Source organism: Cupressus sempervirens, chromosome 10, assembly GCF_028749045.1.
Source record: "Cupressus sempervirens isolate cs-2001-9-10 chromosome 10, ASM2874904v1, whole genome shotgun sequence".
NCBI classification, from domain to species: domain Eukaryota; kingdom Viridiplantae; phylum Streptophyta; class Pinopsida; order Cupressales; family Cupressaceae; genus Cupressus; species Cupressus sempervirens.
The window spans coordinates 566,316,398-566,339,557 of NC_143127.1; positions in this window are offsets into that span (position 1 = coordinate 566,316,398).

The following is a 23,160-nucleotide window of genomic DNA, read 5'->3' on the forward strand; positions in this document are numbered from 1 at the left end:
TAGTGGTGTTCTGTTACCTAATTTGATTGGATGTTGTTTCATACTCAATTGATATATATGATGAGCTACTTGATACTTAGTTATTTCATGTGTTCATGATTAAGCTTTCAATGATGATGCATGTATGTTAATATAGTGATTTCAGTTATTTCACGATGATAGTTAGATGAATAATTTATATGCATTTTCTATGGATACTTACCCCATACTTGCATGTGTATGGTGTACTTGTGTGTTTTACTTTATGTTTGACTTTTTTAATGTGGTTGAGGAAGGAGTCATAGTCACCTACTAGTCAAGATCTACATGATGCACCACTCCCCACCATTGCCTGTTTAGTTTAGATTTATATGTATATGTACATGCTCAGATTTTATGTAGATTGTAGGTACCAGGCATCAACTTCCCTGAGTTGCCAAGATGAGCATACCTTATCATAGTATCTCAATGGTAAAAGAAGAGAGATAATTCTTGAGTCCAAATCCTAACCCTAAGCCAATTGGCCTAGAAAGTAGGACAAGTATCTAAGTTATTTACCTTCTAAATTTATCAAGTGACATGAACTCATGATTTTGACCCTTGAGTTTGATTTAGTAGTTGGTCCTTCATATGGGTTTTCTTATTTGGATTTGTGGGTCTGTTGTGATTTTCAGTTAAAATTAAATCAAATAAAAAGATTATTAAATTATTTAATTTAATAAAAAATTATAAATAAAAATCAAATTTTTAATTATATTCAATTAATTAAGAAATTAATTGAATAAAAGAATTAAATTTAAATGATTTAATTAAAGTTCTAATTTTGGTGTAATTATATTTATTTAATTTAATAATAATTTATTTAGGAGTTTCATTTTTAATAATAAAATCTAAATATTAGTATTAGTTAAATTAATAAATATATTATTAAAGATGTCTTTTGATTTAATAAAAGAGAGAAAGAATAAATTTAATAAAGTTTATTTTAATTAAAATGCAAAGAGTTTGCACATAAAATTAAAATAAAATAAAATAATAAAAGAAAAAGAGTTTGTGTGATTGCAAAACCGAAACCCTAATTGGAGAAGGCTCTTTATTAAGAAATCAGAGCTAATTTCTCCACACACATGGTTTAGAGGAGAAAATTTTGAGAAAAGGGTTTATGAGGAAATGAGAAATTCTTGCAATCTCCGAGCATTCGTCTGGTTAGCATAAAAGTGAGGTAGGATTGTTGCTTGAATTTATCATAGTAATTTCTCTTCATATTTATCTCTATCTTCTTTGTATTTTTTTTAGAATCTTGTTTTGGAAATGGTTTTTTTTGAAATCTTTGTTTGTGAAATCATTGTTCTTTGTTTCAAAAATATCTGTGGTTGAAATCAATATGAAACCCTTGTACTAGGGGGTCAGAGTCCAGAGGCTGTTAGGGTAACCTTAAAGTTGACTCATGTGATGACACTTGCCCACTTGCTTAGTAGATTTCCTCCATGTCTTTATTGCCTCTAGGACTAGATGATACTTGTGCCTTGGTAACTTTTAGATAGATTACTATTAAGACTTCCTTGACCTAGATGTTGGTTATGACTTCTGAGATTGATATTTGTATGGCACTTGAGATTATCTCCTCAGCACGGTGGGAGTGGGCTATTTAGGTTCCATAAGGTTGGTTGGTAGTGTTTCTTATACCATTGAGATTTGACAGCTGGATGTACTTGTGCAGTTGTTCCTTTCATTCTGATCTTGTATTTCTATTAGATGGTTGTATTTTTTGTATTGTACTTGATTATTAGATATCTTATGAGATGATGCATTTTATTCATGATGTATATTCTTTGAGCTTTTCATACCATGTGACTTGTACATCGGATGATTATGCATTATGGTTATGCCATGTGGCATCTTATGTAATTGTATATTATTTAATTGGATTTGTACTTGTGATTATTCTATGATGTGGATTTTTTTATGTATTAGATTTAATATTAATAAAACTTTTGTGTGTGTGTGTGTGATTCAATGTCATGGGACCCTTAAGAGATGTAATCTATTTATGATGGTTGTATGTATGTGAGTTCTTGCTTCTATTATGTTATCTCTTATTGTTTAATTTTTTCAAAACAAAAAACTTAGTGAAACTTTAGGTTAATTTCTTTTGGGTTCCCTGGCGGGGCATTATAGTTAGCATCTAGTATTAGGGTTTAACATTTGAAATGTAATTTTAGCATTTATAATTAGGGATATGATTATGCTTTATTGTTGACAACTATGTATTTAGAGTTAGGGTTTACATTTACAATCACCATTAACTATTTAAGAATATTGTTTATGTAAGGATCTAAATTTAATTATTTTGATTTATGTTTATCTTTTAGAATTAGGTTTAGGGTTTGAATTAGGGTTAGGATTATGGTTTAACATTTATAATTAGGTCTTATTATTTAAGATTATTATTTAAATTGAGATTTAAGGTGCAATATTTAAGATTTAAATTTAACATTTAGAATTTTTGTTTAGTAATTATGGTTTAGCGTTTAGGATCAAAATTTTGCATTTAAGATTAGAGTTATTTTCAAGATTAGGGTTAGGTTTAGGGTATGGGTTTACATCATTATTAGTGTTGTGATTTAGGTTGGGGTTTGTAGTAAGGCTGGGACTTTGTATTAGTGTTTAACATTTAATATTAGTGTTAGCTAGGGATGGGATTATGGATTATCATTGTTGATTACTATGATTTAGTATTTAGGGTTAGGGTTTTGTATTACAACTTTTGTTTACTATTTAGAAATATTATTTAGGTAAGGATCTAAATTTAGGATTTAATGTTTTAGATTTACGTTTTTATCTTTTAAGATTAGTGTTAGGGTTTGGATTATGGTTTAGATCACGATTTAGCATTTATTGTTTAAATTAGGATTAAGTGTTAGTATTTTACATTTAAGATTAACATTTACAATTTTTGTTTAGCAATTATGGTTTAGCACTTAAGATCAAGATTTAACATTTAAGATTGAGGATTATTATCAAGATTAGAGTTAGGTTCAGGGTATGGATTTACATTATTATTAGTTTTATGATTAAGGTAAGGGTTTATATTAAGGCTAGGATTTAGGATTAGTGTTTAACATTTAAGATTAGTGTTAGGTTTAGGGTGAGACTTAGAATTATGGTTAGGGTAATATTTTACATTATGGTTAGTATTATATTTATTGTTAGGGTTTACATGTACTACAATTGCTACTATTATAAACAATCATTGTTATGAAATTGTTTAAAACTTTGTTTTGGAGTAGGGAGTTAATTTATAGTTATTTAAAAAATAAAGAAACAAAGGGATAAATTGAAACAATTCTTCAAATATATTAGCCAATGTCAAAATATGACTCATTTCTTAATTACTATTTACATTAGTACATTGTTGTTCTGATTATAACACTACTTTATATCAAATTACTTGATGTAAGTTTAGTATATAGCATTTTTAGTAAAATTCATTTACACAAAAAACAAATATTAATTTTAATATGTATTATATTTAATAGTAAATATATTAGATAAATCAATATTATCAAATAGTAACTTTATATTTTTATTTTTATTTTTTTAAACTAATATAAGAATAATATCGTTTAATTAGATAAATTATGATTTTAGTTGTGAATATATATATAATTTTATTTATTTTTTCTTTTCTTTTCTTTTCTTTTCTTTTTTGCAACAAAATCAATTCACATTCTAAACTTGAACTAAATTTTATTTCAATTTTAAAAAATAAATCAATGACTTTGTTTTCCAGAAAAATCTAATAGAATCATTCTAATTTTTTCAAGTTATATAAATCTGTCTATTTTTTTCAAAATTCATGAGAAACAATTGAAATATAAATTCTAGCTTTTTAAATTTCAAATGAATGTTTTGATTTTGGATGAATGGTTGAGCACTCACCTATAAAAAATGAATCCATTTAATTGTTGTTATTGCACATCTAACTACATTTACTCCCTATGGTTTACTTGTCATTTTTTCACTTTTGAGTCATATATGAGAGGTTAAAAATTTGTGGAACCGTATTGATTGACATGTTAAATTTTTAGAAAACCATAAAATTCATTATCAATAATATTTTTAAAATATACTATAAAATTTATTTTTACTGATTTGAAATATTTATATGCAAAATATAAACTTTGAAACTTCCTTAAGTTGTATATATTGTTGATTTATAATTATTTTCTAGAATTTTATATTATTTTTTAGAACTTATGAATTTAGAGACTTTGAGATATAAGATTTTTGTAAATATTAATAATTTATATGCAGAGCATTAATATGATCAAACTATCATAAAAAAACAAGATGACAAGCAAGGGTGAGCACCAAATTCGAGGCCTATTTAGAGTAACTATAATACTAAAATCTAAAGAGGAATGGAATATTTCTATATTTATCTACCCTTCATTTTTCCCTACTGGCCTTACAAATATCTTGCATACAAATTATTCCCTGAATCAAAGCCAACAAAAAATTGACCCACATGCCCATCCATCTAGCCCATCTATTCAAAGCTTTTGAGTCTATATCTCGAAGTGGAACTATAATTGGTCATAAATTTAGATTAATAAAGTTGATAAAAAAAATCATAACTTGTAATAATGAATTCATATTCTTTCTTAGACACGAGTGAACAATTGGTTCGAGTGGAAAATACAAGAAATCAAATGAAATGCTCACATTCATTATTAGTTCTTGTCGTAAGTTAGTAGACTTAAGTTATTGGTTGTATTTTGTGTATTAGTTTAAGTTTTGGAAATTGTACAACAACCATTTTGCCTAAGTTTCTTATTGTAAGAATTTTCCTTAGGGAAAAATCACCCGAGACCAAGAAGCTCAGCAACTAGCACAAAATAGACCAATAGAGTATGATCAGAATAACAATATGAAATTCAATTGATGTACAAGTACACTAGGAGTACCTAACTATAAAGGCCTCTAGAATGCTTCTAGAATATCTAGGAGTTAGCAAAATGATAAGCCTCACAACTAAGCACATGTCCACCAAGAGTGGATTATCCTCTGTTGAGCATAGGAGCTAGTGCGATGATGAGAGGATAAGCCTACAAAGGCATGTCACATAAAATTATGTTGTAGACACCACGTGCTCAATTGAGAGTGTGAATAATTGTGTTGTCTACATGAAAACTTGGTTGATTATGCAAACTCCAGTGTTGTAGACACCATGTGCTAAAATAGAGTTGCTTACTCTTGTGTTGTCAACATGACAACACATATGAGTACACAAACTCCTAGGTGTCTAACCTAAGAAACAATAAAATAATGCTTTAACCTAAGTAAGCTTAAGTAAAGTGTAAATAATAATTATTTACACTAACACCTATGCATTTTTCTATTAAAGTTCTTTTTTATTGTTTTATTTCTATTTTCTCATTGGTTGAGTTTATTTTTGCTAGTGGTATTTTATTTTCTCCACTAAGAAATTAAAGAAAAACATAGAAATGACAAATGTCTTTTAAAAGATGGGAACACTAAGAAATCTATAAGTACATGTGCTTTGTGTGTTTTGTATCATATATATGGCAAGGAACAGGTGGAGGTTTAGGATAATTCTAGAATGAAATACATTTCATTTTGTTCTCGTAAAACCTCCTCTTCTTACTTAATACTCAGCATAGATCTCTCCTACTTACAATCCTAGGTTAGTCAATTATCTACAATCCTTTTCACATTTCAAATAATTTATTTGCACCATCAAAAGGCTATTCAAAGCAGGAAGATGAATGTCTCTTCTACTAATTTGGAGGCTGCAGAGGGCACTACTCATCTCATAAGTCTAGGTATGCTTGAATGTTCACAACAAATGCATTTCAATTTAATTTAAATTTGTTTGACTCTTTTAAGATTTTTTTGGAATGCTTTGCAAATCCATTCCAATTTAATTTAAGTTTAAATTTGTTTTACAAGAGGTAGGAACTATAATTTTAGAAATTGTTCTAACCTCCAAAACTTTGAAAATCATGAATCATTCCAACTAACTATGGTCTTTTAATTTATAGCTATTAAAATGAACTTTTAAGTTCAAAGCTATGATTTTCTCATTGGTTGAGCCTTTTTTTCTAGGAGACTTTTTAATTTTTTCCTCATAAAATTGGCAAGAAAAAGAGTTTTGAGAGGCATAGCTAGACTGGTGTTGGTGGCAGCTTATAAGGGCATGAATGCTCCATGTATCTATACCATTCACTTTGACATTCTATAGAATAGTTTATGTGTCCTTTTTGGATGCTTCCACATTTTTCATGTAGTTGCTAAAATTGAGATGTTCAATCTATTCTCTATGCTTTTGAGCCTTTATTTCAATAACTAAAATTTAAAAAAGCTAGGACAAGTGATTCTAGATAGAAAAGCTTCCTTTGGTTTTATGTTTAGCAGATATTTTGTGTATATGTCATTCCTTTTTTATTAAACCTAGGGCTACTTTTAATTTAAATTATAGAGATTCTAAAATGTATTTATGGATAAAGAATTATAGTTCTCTTTAACTCTTGGGTTATCATAGGGCATTTCTATTTATAGGTATCTCTAGGGTACAACCAATTTGCAAAACATGACAATGGATGTTTTCATTCTACCTCGATTTGGTACTTCATGATTGGGAGCAATGTAGGAAAGATGGGCTCTAGTTTTTTGTGATCTTGCATTGAACTTATAGAACATAGTTGAGGTAGAACTCTTTGGGTGAACTGATTGTGGTGTAGCATCTAAGGCATTTGTGTGTGTATAAAGTTTCAATTAGGTAAATTTTAAAAGTTAGGTTTATTGGTACATAAGAATTTGGAATTTATAATTTCAAATCATAATATGTGTGACTTCTTTGGCAATAGCTCTCTGTCTCAATATGTATTATTTTGGTTTATCTATTAGATTTGATCTTTGATTGAATAATCTTGCCATTGTAGGTTTTGATGCAGGCCAAGATCAAATACACAAGACGAATTCCTTGAGCACCTTTATCTATCATTACTAACCATCATTGTCACCCATTGTACTATGTCACCTCAAGTCTAGGAATGAATTCCTAAATATTTTTTCTTAATGGAGGAGAAAGTCTAAATCATTTCAAATAAATTATGTAGTCACATTCTAAGGTTTTTAAATGACAAGGAGGTTTTCTTCCTAAGACTTATCTATATATGGTATTATTTTTCTTGTGTCTCAAGGATGCTTGGCATGACATGCATCAACATAATTGTATGTTTCAGGAAAAACACCTATTTCAAGTACCCTAACATAGGTGATTTTCACATTCTGGATGTATTTTTAGGGTACTATTTATATTTTCTTCAAAGATATATTTGTATTTTCAGGAAAGTCCACTTAGAAAAAGGCTATAGAGTCTTCTTTTCCAAAGCAATAAAGTTTCTCTCTTTCAATTCTCCAATGGTAATAATCTCATTGTTTCTTTTTCTTATGAGGGTTTATGCAGTTCTTTTCAAAATGGATATTTTATTATATTGAAGGCATCAAATGGATTGTCATGTTTCTATCCATATTTTCCTATGTATCTGCTTTTGTGGGTTGAAAAGCCTATGACGAAGGTTTCAAAAAATTGCAAATGTCTTTCAGTGAATATAAATTGGATGTATCTTCCACAACACTCTAAAATTGCTTGTCAGTCTGTAGAAGTGGTGACATACCTCTGTACATTTAATGATGATGTTTACCAAAAACACTGACAAAGTTGTGATGGATTAAAAAAATAACTAAAATGTAGCTTCTAAGCCAAAAAGATATTGTAAACTTGGGATATTTTACCTATTTTTAGGTAGCTTACCAAATTTGTGTCATAGTGTAGTTGAAGATAATCCAAAATAACTAATGTGATAAGATATTATTTGATGACTATTAATTCTATGCAACAATAAAATGTATATGAAAAACTATGCAGGATCTTGTCCTATTAGAAACCTAGTGTTTCCAACATGCTTATGCAAAACTGTCATGCACAAAATATTATCAGATACCTACAAAACTATAATTTCTATTTTGTTAGTGCTGATGAAATGATGAGATAAAATTGCACTCAATGTTGCAGACATGTATTGGGGCATTCCATGTGAATCATTCAAGCTTGTTTTGAATTCGACTATGATTAAAAGTGCAAGTTAGAGATTGATGTAATTATTGATTTTGGTGATGTTATAAATTCACCTTTTGATGTCATCAAAGTCAAGATAGGCAAGTGAAGATGAGAGTTGAAACTTTTGGCTAGTATGGGGAATTTTATCTTTGAAAACATCAGCTTGGTGATTTTGTTAGAATCGTAGATAGGAATGGGTTAGAGAGCTTATCTTGTAATGGATTTAGCTAGTTTTTTTGAGCTTTTAGGAAAGAAACTAATTTGTTTTAATATTTGGATGATGGAGAAAAAGAATTTATATTTTTTCCAAAGAAGTAGTCAATTTATTTTGACAATCGATAAGTGTTAGGTTATGTTGGATTTTAGATTTTATCAAATATAGGTAACTGTACATTTTTATATTTTTCTTTCAGCTAGTAGGGTTGCTAGTTAAAGGATTTCATTGCTAATATTTGTAGCTTCTGTTGGAAATCTGATTGAAAATGAATATTATCAAAGAGGAAGATTGTTGCAAAGAAGGAAGATTGTTGTTAAAAGAATGTTTTCAATCATTGTTTTGTCATTGATGTCAAACATTTTATTTGCTAGAATGCCAATTGCTCATAAGATCCAAGTATTATCACTTAGTTGATTGATGAAGAGGATTTAATCAACAAGATGTAACAAGAGCACCTAAAGGAAAGGTTGAGTTATGGTTTTGTAATGAAGTGCACAGATCAGTTAAGACAATGGTTAAATGATGTATTGATAACACACTCAAAGGTATAGAGGTTGGTCACACTTAGAAATATTGGAGGAATAAGTTGAAACAAGACTGACTGTAAAGCTTAACTAAGTTCATTAGTAAGTGCCAAGTAAGTTAGTTCAAGTCGAGAAAATTTTTAGTTAGTGCTAAGCAAATCAAAAATCTAGTGTGTATCGAGTGATACAGAAGGAGCCGAGCGTGTTCAGGTGTCGAGCATCAAAAAAACTTAGTGGATGTCGAGTGAATCCATAGTAGGTGTTGAGCATCAATAAAATGTAGTTGATGTTGAGTAACATAGTATGTGTTGAGCACTAGAATTTCAATAGTGCCCAGCTACTACATTATTGGAAAAGTCAAAGATTTTCCAAAATTGAGGTAACAAGTTTGCTACCTTGAATTTTGTGAACCAATTGGAAGATAAGGATGATGAGCTAGTGGTGCAAAATTCTATGTAAACTATTTTAAAGAAAATTCAAGAGGATCTTCATGATGTTTCTAGAAGGAACAAGATGTGGGTTAGATTCAATGAATCCTACCTTATCCATCCAAACTAAAATTAAAGGAGGGAAGAATTGAGCAGGAAAAGCAATTCTAGACTTTTATTTAAGGAATCACAAGCCAAGAAGTAAGAGTTGTTGGAGTGCCAAATTGTGAATTGGTTGAAGGGTGTCAAGGAGAAGGAAGAAAAAAGCACAGAGACTCTACTTTGATAAGTGGTCAGAAGGAAGATTGCACTAGTACATCAAGCATGAAGACTCAAGGAGACAAAGCTTGAAAAGAGGTCAAGTTGTTAAGAGTTGCAGAGACTAAAAGCCAGGCAAATTGTGAAGAGCTAAATTATGATTTGAAACCTACAAGATAAGTTGTGAATTGTAATCAAGTCAAAACCCCTTATTGTTACTCTCTAGCAATTGTATCAATTAGGGTAAAAATCCTATGGACTTAGGTTGGTTTGACAGCCATTTGTAAAACCTTTAACGAGGTGGCATTCCAAGTGAATGTTCTAAAGTCCTCTAACTAGGCCCACTTCTAACAGAGTAGTTAAATCATTTAACCAAGTCACATTTAACAGTGTGTTGTAGCCTTTAACAGGGTAGGCCTTTCATAGGGCATCACTTCAGAAGAGTGAGAATTGAGTAGCATATTACTAGTGGTTTTTCCCAAATTGGGTTTCCAAGAAAATCATTGTTTTATGTGTTGATCTTTTCATATGTTATGCTTGCATGATGATTTATAGTAACTTGCTAAGTAGGAAAGTTTAAGCTTGGATGAAAGAACAGTTTTAAAGGCTCACTTTATTTGATGAAAAATGTTTTAATTGGACATTTGGACCTTGAATAACTAATTCATCCCCCCCCCCCCCCCCCCCCCCAAATTATTCTAAAGAATTTCTAACAATTGGTATCAAAGTCATCTGTTGATTTAGTTGAAAGGTACTAGAAGTAGGAAGATCAAGATGTCCAAGAGAGAAGTTCCCAAGCTCAATAAAGATAACTTCACTGCATGGCAAAGCTTAATGAAACTACACCTTGGATTAATAGATGATTATGAAAAAACCTTAATTGGAGTGAAATATGTAGATCTAGTTGGAACCCTTTCTGCAGATGATTTGAATAAAAGGAAGGAGCATAATCAAGCAATGCTAGAGATTGCCTCTGCACTCAACTATGCTGAATTTGATGACATCAAAGGATGTGATTTTGCTTTCAACATGTGGAAGGCCCTATCAAACATCTATGGAGGAGATTAGAATGTTCAAAGAGCAAAAAGAGAAAGCCTCAAAGGAAAGTTTGATGACATGAAAATGGAGGAAGGTGAGAATGCTACTCAATATGCCTCTAGAATGAAAGAAGTGGTAAGTGCAATAAGAAGTCTAGGTGGTCATTTGGAAGATGACACTATTAATAGCAAATAATTAAGAACTTTGCTCCCTATTTATGCTATTAGAGTTTCAACCATCCAATAATTAAGGTGCATCTACCAGGAAACACACTAACCTTTGAAGGTATAGTGGAAATACTTACTGCATTTGAATTGTTCAACTTCGATAACTACATACCTGAGAATCTTGAATCTACTTTCAAGGCTAAGCTATCATTGAATGATACTAAGGAGGTGAAATCAAAGAAGAAGAGTAGAAAAGGAAAACATGCATCCAGTGACAACAACACAAATGAAGAAGATGTAGAACAATTGGAAGCACTACTAGCTAGAAGATTCCACAGAGACAAAGGAAAATTTAAAGATAAGCTCCCTATCATTTGTTTTAATTGCAATGAAGTAGGACATATTTTTGCAAGGTGTACATAGAAGAAGAACTACAAAGAAGGAAACAGGTACAAGAAAAATAGAGAAGATGATAGCAGAGATTACAAGGACAAAGGAAAAAGATGTTATACTATTGAAGAAGACTCTAATGAGAATGACGATAAAGTAATTTATGTAGCCATGAAGGATGAATCAGATGATGATGAAGCAATAGCACTGGTAACCTGTGTGAACAAGAATGACAAATGGATCATAGACAATGGATGCTCACATCACATGATAGGAGACAAAAGTAATTTTATTACCTTTACCTAGTATGATGGAAATAGTGTTAGATTTGGAAATGATGCTCCATGTCAAATCAAAGGAAAAGGTTCTATTAAACATACAGATAAAATTTCATTTGATAGTGCATACTATGTAGAAGGACTGAACTACAATTTGTTGAGTGTGTCACAATTAGGCAATATAGGTTGCAAAGTAGAATTTGGAAACAAAACTGCCAAAATCTATGACACTAATGGAAATCTAATAGGAAAAGGTGAAGAAACTAGGAATAATCTATTTTACCTAGATATGGAAGATGCAACATGTCTTATTGTTAGACTTGATGATGTTTGGTTATGGCATAAAAGGTTGTGTCATGTTAACTTTGATAATCTGATCAACATTAGTAAAAAGAAGAAATTCAAAGGTTTGCCTAAGCTGAAGAAGCCTGAAATACAACATGCAAATAATGTCAATTAAGAAACATGACTAAGTCTAGTTTCAAAAGAAAAACCTACACTTCCAAAGAAGTACTAGAGCTAGTCCATACTGATGTATGTGGCCCAATAGAAGTACACAACTACCAAGGAGATAGATACATAATGCTATTTGTAGATGACTATTCCAAGATGATGATTGTCATGTTCTTAAAGAAAAAATATGATGTATTTCAAATGTTTAAGTGGTATTTGGCTAGAGTTGAGAAGGAAATAGGAAAGAGTCTAAAGTGCCTGAGATCAAATAGAGGAGGAGAATTTACATCAAAAGAATTTGAGATATTTTACAATGATAAAGGTATCAAAAGGTGAACATCAGCACCAAGAACCCCCCCATAGAATGGGATTGTAGAAAGAACTAATAGATCAGTAATAGATTGTGCCAAAATATTGATGATGGAGAAAAATGTTGTTTTGAAGTACTGGAGAGAAGTTGTAAGTACTATTTTTTACATCCTAAATCGAGTACAAGTCAACAAAGGAACAAATGCAACACCTTTTGAACTATGGTATGGTCACTCACCTAATGTAAAATATTTCAAAGTATTTGGTTGTAAATGCTATATTCTTAAAGATGCTAGAAATGGCAAGTTTGATGCAAAAAGTGATGAAGGCATATTCCTTGGATACTACACTAGAAGCAAAGCATATAAGTGTTTGAATACTAACACTAAAAAGATTGTGGAGAGTGCAAATGTAACTTTTGATAAGCATGCAGAAGTCCAAAATGATGAATCTAAGAAACCAAAAGATTATAGATCTATTGTATAATTCTATGAAGGAATACCAATTGAAGATGATGCTACCAATCAAGTTGGGATTAAGCAACAAATTTCAGTATCAGCTGAGTCACAGCTAGTGAATGTTGAGTTGCATTTAGAAGCTGAATTGCAGAATGAAGAGAATGCACATTTTGACTCTGAAAATAGTACATATGAAAGAGATAATGAAGTACCAGAAGGAGAAGTGCTAAGTGACTCTGAAGTTGAAGGATCAAATATGGAAAGAAGGATAGAACCAAGACTAGCCAAGTATGTGAGAAGACATCACCCTGCATATCAAATCATTGGTGACAAGGATGCAAGACCAATGACAAGAAATAGACTAAGAAATGAATCATGTCTACTGAGAAAAATTGATCGCAAAATAGTGAAAGATGCACTACAAGATGATCATTGGCATAAAGATATGGAAGAGGAAATAGATTAGATTGAGAAGAACAACACTTGGACCTTAGTTCCAAGACTAGTTGATAAGAATGTAATTGGTATCAAATGGGCCTTTAGAAACAAACTTGATGAGAATGGTGAGATAACAAGAAACAAGGCCAGACTAGTCTGTAAAGGCTATGCACAAGAAGAAGGACTAAACTATGGGGAAACATTTTCCCTTGTTGCAAGAATGGAAGGAGTAAGAACACTACTTGCATATGCTACCTACAAAGGTTTCAAAGTCTACCAAATGGATGTGAAGTCTACTTTTCTAAATGGTATACTAGAAGAGGATGTCTACATAGAATAACCAGAAGGATTTGTTGATGACAACAACAAGAACATGTTTTGCAAATTGCATAAAGCACTCTATGGCTTGAAGCAAGCACCTAGAGCATGGTATGAGAGACTGCACAAATATCTTGTGAAGATAGGATTTGAGAGAATAGATGACAAAAACAACCTGTATATCAAGGCATAAAATGGTAAAGATGTTCTAAAATCTAAAATCTTTGTTGATGATATAATATTTGGAGGAAAAGATGCTCTGTGCAAAGATTTTGCTAATCAAATGAAACATGAGTTTGAGATGTCAATGTTTGGAGAAATCAAATTCTTTGTTGGATTGCAAGTACATAAACTGAAGCATGTCATATTTGTGACCCAATCAAAATACATCAAGGAGATACTTAAGAAATTTGGATTAGAAGACTCAAAACTAGTTAGTACACCAATGGTAACAGGACATAAGCTATCCAAGAATGATGAGTCAGCTGAAGTAAATCAGACAATGTATATATCAATGTTAGAAAGTTGCAATATGATGTACATAGTATACCAGACATTGCATTAGTTGTTGGAATAGTGGCAAGATTTTTGCAAATCCAAGAGAAAATCATTTGATGGCAATAAATAGAATACTGAGCTACCTAAAAGGAACTAATTACTTTGGCTTATACTACAAGACAAGTGAAAAGTTTGAGTTAAGAGCCTACATTGATGCAGATTGGGGAGGTAACATTGATGATAGAAAGAGCACCAGTGGAGGAGCACTTTTCTTAGGTAAAAGATTGATTACTTAGACCAGCAAAAAGCAAAGTTGTATCTCACAGTCTATAGCAGAAGCTGAATATGTTGTTGTTGCTATCAACTACACCAATATTGTATGGATCAAACATCGGTTGCAAGGTATGAAGGAAGAGGTAACTGAACCTGTGATACTCTATTGTGATAATACAAGTGCCATCAACATATCAAAGAATCTTATAATGCATGCCAAAACAAGCATATTACAATCAAGTATCACTATGTAAGAGAATTGGTGGAAGATAAGCAAGTAAGGATGGAATATGTCAGTTCAAAAGAACAGATTGCTGACATCTTTACAAAAGCACTACCTAAAGATTCTTTTGAGTATCTTAGAGGTAAGTTAGGGGTGATACCCCTAGCCAAGGCTACTTGAGATAAAGCAAGATTGCCCTACATCAAATGAGTTAATTGTTGGCATATTACACATTGATGCAGAGTATGTTTACTTTAGGATCATACTTAAAGTAATCAAAGTACTAAAGTTCCAAATCAGTCACAAAGCAAGGTGACAGAGGGAGAAATTAAAGTACCTACAAATGCTACACTTGCATACTAATATGTTGAAATAGTATGCCTTTGGAATTGTTGTCAAAGAGGAAGAAATTATGTAAGAAATTGATCAATAGGTGAGAGAGAAGTAACAAGAAACTAAACAAATGGACAGAGAGAGAAGAAGTTGATACCAAAATACCAAAACATGATCAATACATATAGAGGGAGAAAGAATCAAGAGCAATACAAGAACAAAGTGAACATCAAAGTGAATAGTGGTAAGCCACAAAAAAGAGGGAGAAGCAGGATGATCAGAAAGAAAGGGTGGAAAGGAAAGAAAGAGTCAATAGTAGCTTAGAGGGAGAAATCAATACAGATAAAAATCAGTCAAAGAAATACATTTTATTAGCAAAAGAATCCAAAGGAAGCATAAGTTAGTTTATGCTGCTGATAGAATGAATAGTTTTGAATATAGTTTTCTTTTTGGCATTTGATTTACTATTTTAACCTAGGTAGCATTTTGTTAACTTGATTGATCAGTTTGGTTTTCCATCAATGCCAAAGGGGGAGATTTTTGGAAATCTAATTGAAAATGAATATTATCAAAGAGGGAGATTGTTGCAAAGAAGGAAAAACGTTGTTAAAAGAAGGTTTTCAATCATTTTTTTGGCATTGATGTCAAACCTACTATTTTCTAGAAAGACAATTGCTTATAAGATCCAAGTACTATCACTTAGTTTATTGATGAAGAGGATTTAATCAACAAGATGTAACAAGAGCACCTAAAGGAAAGGTTGAGTTATGATTTTGTAATGAAGTGCAAGGATCAGTTAAAACAATGGTTAAATGATTTATTGATAACATACTCAAAGATACAAAGGTTGGTCACACTTAGAAACATTGGAGGAATAAGTTGAAACAATGTTGACTGCAAAGCTTAACTAAGTTCATTAGTAAGTGCCAAGAAAGTTAGTTCAAGCCAAGCAAATTTTTAGTTAGTGTTGAGCAAATGACAGAAGGAGTTGAGTGTGTTTAAGTGCCGAGAAAAGTAATAGATGCCAAGCATCAAGAAAACTTAGTGGATGTCAAGTGAATCCATAGTAGGTGTTGAGCATCAATAAAATGTAGTTGATGTCAAGTAACATAGTATGTGTCAAGCACCAGAATTTTAATAGTGCCAAGCTGTTGCATTATTGGAAAAGTTAAAGATTCACCAAAACTGAGCTGACAAGTTTGCTACCTTGAATTTTGTGAACCAGTTGGAAGATAAGGATGATGAGCTAGTGCCACAAAATTCTATGTAAACCATTTTTGAGCAAATTCAAGAGGATTCTTCATGATGTTTCTAGAAGGAACAAGATGTGGGTTGGATTCAATGAATCCTTCCTAATCCATCCGAAATGAAATTAAAGGAGGGAAGAATCAAGAGGGAAAAGCAATTCTAGACTTCTATTTAAGGAGCCACAGGTCAAGAAGTAAGAGTTGTTGGAGTGCCAAATTGCGAAGTGGTTGAAGGGTGTCAAGGAGAAGGAAGAACAAAGCACAAAGACTCTGCTTCAATAAGTGGTCAGAAGGAAGATTGCACTAGTACATCAAGCATGAAGACTCAAGGAGACAAAGCTTGAAAAGAGGTCAAGCTATCAAGAGCTATAGAGACTGAAAGCCAGGCAAATTGTGAAGAGTTGAATTGTGATATGAAATCTGCAAGATAAGTTGTGAATTATCATTAGGTCAAAACCCCTTATTGTTACTCTCTAGCAATTGTATCAATTAGGGTAAAAATCCTATGGACTTAGGTTGGTTTAATAGCCATTTGTAAATCCTTTAATATAGTGGCATTCCAAGTGAATGTTCTAAAGTCCTCTAACCAGGCCCACTTCTAACTGGGTGGTTAAATCCTTTAACCAAGTCACATTTAATAGTGTGTTGTAGCCTTTAACAGGGTAGGCCTTTCATAGGGCATCACTTTAGAAGAGTGGCAATTGAGTAGCATGTTACTGGTGGCTTTTCCCAAATTGGGTTTCTAGGTAAATCAATGTGTTATGTGTTGATCTTTTCATGTGTTATGTTGCATGATGATTTATAGTAACTTGCTAAGTAGGAAAGTTTAAGCTTGGATGAAAGAATAGTTTTAAAGGCTCACTTTATTTGATGAAAAATGTTTTAATTGGACATTTGGACCTTGAATAACTGATTCACCCCCCCTCTTAGTTATTCTAAAGCATTTCTAATAGCTTCCTACCCAAATTATCCATCTTGGTAAGATTATTGTTCATTCTTGTGAATAGAAGAAACCTTGGGTTTCTCTATCGTTTAAGGAATGCTTTTAATGTTATTTTCAATAATTAATTAAATTGATCTAAGGCATGTAGTTGAAGAAAAATCTATCCATGACTGAACCATGAAACTTATGAAACTTGTGCATCTTATCTTCTCCAAGTGGATAATTTTATTTTCATTTTAGGTTCAGAGAAGGTGGTGCAATACTAGGGATCTAGGCTATAAATATAGCCTATTGTAGTAAAGATAAGTTCCTTATGATATATTGTTGAACCACAACACCATTACTACAATAACTAGGTATCTTTTATAATATATACTTATTCTAATTTGAACTAAAAAAGCTAATTTGTAGAGCTTAATTGTCCTCGTAAAATGAGCCTTGCATCTCAACTTCTTTGGAAAGAAATTGACTCATCTAAATAGCCTCAAATAAATATTGATTGTCTTCCTTTATCAACAAAATGTTCTAAGGAAAATATACTTTCCAATAGTTGCAAATAGCAGATAGATATAGGGTTAGACTAAAAGATTAAGCTAAAGAAATTTAGATAAGCCATTTTTATCTATTGTCACATAGCTGACATCATTAAGTTCTAGTAATTATTACCAATTCTAGATTCACATAACCCTATATCACTATTAGATTTCTAGCTATCACGTTTATTTTCCCTTCACCTCACACAAGTCTAATAATAGAAAAATGAATATGAAAGATATATATAAATTTAAGATATATCAAGCCTTTGTAGCCATGAGCTCTTTCCCCAACACTAGTAAAATGTAAATGCAATAATGAAAGTTCACAACACTTGGACATCTTCATTTGAATGTGTATTTAAGTGGCACAAACCATTCACTCAATTTCTACCTCTTATGCTTGATTATAACTATGACATGATTTAATCAAACAATATGCTTGATTATAACTATAGCATGGTTTAATCATCAAATAACAAGATTGTGGATTACATCACCACTAACTCAATTTCAAGTCTTACATTATTGTAGGAGCTAGACCAAATAAAATTGACTATAACAATCTATATTAAAAATTGTTCAAATTGTCTTCCCTTAAAAGAAATGTTTGATTATTCCATGGAACAACATTTTTTTTTTACTCAAATGGAATAACAAATTTTTATATATTAAAATATAAATTACTTGATAAAATTAACCATAAAGTTAATATTTGATCTTAGAGTTATGTTATTGCCCTTTATTGTTTTTGGTGTTCACTAACTATGATTTGACCATTAAACAAATGTATTTTTATTTCTACAAAAGGCAAGACTCAAGCTCCAACAGAGCTCTTGTTTCTCAAAAAAATTCTCAATACAAAGTATTGGAATCTCAAAAAATAGTTCAAATATTGTGAGGATTTAGATCCATGAATCATAGTAGGAAGTGTAAAATTCAAGGATAATTTATTGCAATCAAAATGGTTTGAGTTTGGATAAGAAGTATCACTTTGGAGTTTCTTGTTCCATACCTTGAAGATCCTAATTTCTTGCCCAAAATTCTTCAATTCTACTAATTTTGCATTAGGTTTGTAGAATTTAACAACAATTTTTAACATCTTTCATAACACATATTTACCTTAGCACATGATATCTGCGAAGAGATAGAGAAATTAGCAAATCAAAATTTGTTTGTGAAAAATAAAGTGAACATGAAATAAAGTCAAATTTGGCAATCTAAAATGATGGAGCTACAATGATTTAAATCATTCCAAGCTACGAAAATAATTCATGTTTCAATTACCATATGTTACTTTCGCTTTCATGTCAATAAATAGTGGCAAAAGGTTTTGTAATGCTCACTGAACATTGATTACTTCCTCATTCATATTTGTTACGATCCATTTCCATTTGGTTGCTGGAATAGGAATAAAAAAATTGGAATACATTTTTTGTTTTCTATTTGGTTTGTCAATTGGAATAGGGAATAGGAATACATATTCCCATTTTGCCTCTAAAATGAGCTTATACCCATTCTAAAAAATAGTTGTTATTAGAATAGTTATTCCTATTCCCAATATTACATTCATATTCTCTATTCATATGTCTACAAGCAAACAGTTAACTCATCCAATCAATGGTGAGAATATGGATAGCTAATTGCCATGTTGAAATGAATGGGAAATTCAAATGGCACCCTATTATTTCGAGTGGTCATGTGTCATCCTGTCATTTGGGCATGGTCATGTGTCACCCTATTATTTTGGGAATACATTTCTATTTTCTTAATTTATATTTATTTAACTATTAGAATGTTAGAATGCCAAATGAATCTACTTTTTTGTTTTGAATTTTAATATTTATTTCTTTGTAACCACCATCCATTCTTTTTTATTGATGAGAATCCTTTTTGGCTTGGGATTTGTGCTGCCATTATGTAAAAGGCCCCTCGACACGATTATATTTTAATTTACCATTCACTTAATGTCTTTATAATTTGATTAATCAACAAGAAATGTGAGTTGTGTGAGGAAACAAGTGCTCTCAAAGAGCATTGGAGTCCATACCTTGTGAAAGGGTTTGAAGATATAAGAAAAAGATGGTAGTTTGTCATTGCACAACACATATTTAGATGAAAAAATAGTTGCGAAATAGAAATAGTAGGAGAAAATTGATGTGTGATTTTTATGAAACTAAATCAATATTAAATTAAAAATTAGAAGAGGAAATATAATGGAAAATAATGATAATTATAGAGGGAAATTAGTAAAAATAGATAAAATTAAATTGTTGCAAAAAAAATTTTAAAAATTTGAGTGTAAAATATTTTGAAAAATTGTTAATATCACAATTTTTTAAAATCTAAATTTATACATATTCTTATTATTATTAATGTTATTTATATACTTATTTTAAAGGAATTTATCATTTTTATAATAATTTGAAATAGAAATTAAATTCAGATTACTATTTTTTCTATTTGAAAGAAATTTAAGATTTTATACCACCATTCTTCAAATTAAATTAAGAACAATATTAACAATGGTCATTAGCTATAATTATAAATATAATTTCACTAATTATAAATTTTTAAATTATATTTAAAAAATATAAGACACTTTTGAGTAACTAGAATTTTAGTATTGGTTTAGTAGTGGATAAGTAATGGAGAAGCAAACGAGTGAAGTGACATTGACCTCCGCCTTTATACGCCCAATATTTTTCTTTACTCGCGCAATTAAGTTTTTAAGAATATTTCTGATCAGAATGGAGGATATATATAAACTAGGATCCATAGTATCTATGGATGCTCTAGAAATTTCATTTGGAAAATAATTTTTATTATTCTTAATATATGCATCAAATTTTTTTAAAAAAATTTCTACATACAAAATTATAATTAAACCCTAGGAAAATACTAATGCACCAATAAAAGAATTAAAATTAGCAGATCATAATTGCTTTTTAAAATCTAAATTTTGCAACCTTGTAAAATGACATTGGTTTTCTCCAGCATAAATTAATACAGCTGGATGGAGGGGGGCTAACAAGAACATTTGTTCCCTGCCTTCCACATGAGGTAGGGAGTAATAACAAGATAAAAACTTATGAATGGAAAAAGCCATTGGAACAAAGAAATAATTTTATAGATATATTTTGTTGGTCTTTGAGGTGAGAATATCATACCATGTTATTTCAATTCTCTTTGGCATATGATGTTTGGCCTACGTGTATCATGACTCCTCCCATGTCTTTTGACCAGTTATTAGAGTGGCATTTGCATCAACCCCTTCTTACTACATTCTTCCAAATAGGCTTCCTTATAATATGTGTGAATCTTGGTGTTTTCTCTATATAGGTAGATTTCAGTTAACTCTTTTTCTTGAAGCTTCCTATTTGTCAAACTAAATGTTTTTAGGGGATAAGGGATATATTATATATATCAAAAACTTACTAGAATTAAAAATTATAATATTGTAAGATAAATTAGAAATCACATGGTAATTATTTGACACTATACATACCCTTCTAGAGATTATTGATGGAAAGTACAAATATGAGTGATATATTAAGTATTAATTATTTATTAGTTAAATATAGAATTATATTTAATTAATAGGTCTGATTAATTATTAAAAATAATAAATAAACAAACTATTAAATGTTAATCATTTTATTTAATGGTAGGAATTGAATTTTTGTTTATTAATAAAAGATTTTACAGAATTTTGTGTAAAATTGTTTAGTTAGAAATGTAGATAAAAGTGTCAAATTGAATGATAGAATTATTTTTTAATATTCTATCTTTTGTGACTTATTAATCTTGATGTTAAAAGGACATTGGAGGTTTTCAGTCAGGAGCTTTAAATTCCCTACCAATATCACTAGTGTGGCTATAATTATATTATCCAATCATTTTAGAGATTTATAACTCTAGTGTTGGATTGAATATGTACTAATTGCTATCAATGGTAAAACCTAGGTCACATGATAATAATTAATTAAAAAATTAATTATTATATGCCCAAATTTGAGCTAAGTAAACTAGAGATAATGAGTGACTTAATAATTAAATCAATATGGTTTAATTAATAAGAAAATACTTTATTACTTTAACACACACCCCCTTAAGATAAACTTAGGGAGTAGTCAAAAACCTAGAAACTACTACTAAAAGTAAATTTGGGTCTCGACAATAAGGCCTAATGAGATACCCAAGCACAACCAAATGTCTAAAAAGAGGAGAAATAGAGAAAACCACATGGGAAAAACCATACTCCAAAAAGAGATGGAAATAGTGTTGAAAAGAACTAGTGAAGGACTGAAGAAGCCTCCAAACTAGGGAATTTCCCAGAAGATAGGAAGAAAAAATGATCATGAAGAACACCACTGAAGCATGAGGCTACAAACACTGCCAAACTGTTGATATGAAGAACCTCCATTGTATAGAACATGACCAGGTAGAGAAGAATAAATCTAAAGAGTTGATCAATCGAAGATGAAAGGTATCTTCATGGCCTCCAAAAATAAGAATGAAAGAATCTCTATATGGTAAATGATCCATCTCACTGAAATGCATAGGTATTTAGCCACTACAATTGCCTAGTACATAGGATAAAATATTGAGTACATAGCTCACTCCATTGAACCAAGAAAATAATATAACCAACATAACCCCCCTATAATGTTGAGAGGTAAGACATGAACACTGAAACTAAATGCAACATCTCCTACAAAAAGAAGAACTAGGAACATCGATAGTGCAAAAGAAGTACAAACACCTCTAATGACACATGGCATCGACACATCATGAGGCTAATATCATGGAAGGAACACTTACTTGACAAAGGAAGATGGTGAATATAGACAACATGAAACCCCCAAGGCACTTTATAATGTAGTGTGAGTACAATAAAATACAAAGATGTGCAAGATCCCAAAATGCAATAAAGTGACACTTTATCTTAATGCGTTTGCAAAAATACTACAACAGGATGTCAACAAAGATCAAAAGAGACATAAGGATGATTGAAGAGATAATACATCCCATGAAAATTCATCTGAAGCAAAAAAAAACCAATCCTCAGACCTAAAACAACCAAGATATCCACTAGAATGCAAAAAAAAAAAAAAAAAAACCTGAATAGAATGTGTTTGGACTAGAATTTGGAAAATAGAATGTATCAAGACATGTCTCTTGGAGTGAAAAATAGAACCTCTAAATATGAATGCATAAACTGGCAACCAAACATCATCAAAAGTCTAAATAAACTGCACCATCACGATGAGTTCAGAATCAACTTTCTGATTGGTAAAATTTTGGATCACTACAAATGTATTAACACTACCATTATATTTGGTATGTGTTTTCCAAATGACAACATCCTTGTATTTAAATGAGGAATAAACCAAGAGAAGAGTGATGGGATATATATGTCTATTCATCGATATGATTAATATAATTGAAAAATTAATTATATATATATATATATATAGATATATATATATATATATCATTTTAATTAATTAATCTTTGATCTCATATGTTTATCCTATTAAAGCTACCAAAACATCAACACCCCCTCTTAGCTAGGGAAGATAAACACATTACATGTACCACACCATTGGTAATATTAGGTATGGAAAATTTTATGATATCTTTGATCACAAGATATCCACCATTTGATATCACGAATCTTGGTCTCCCAGAATATTGACATTC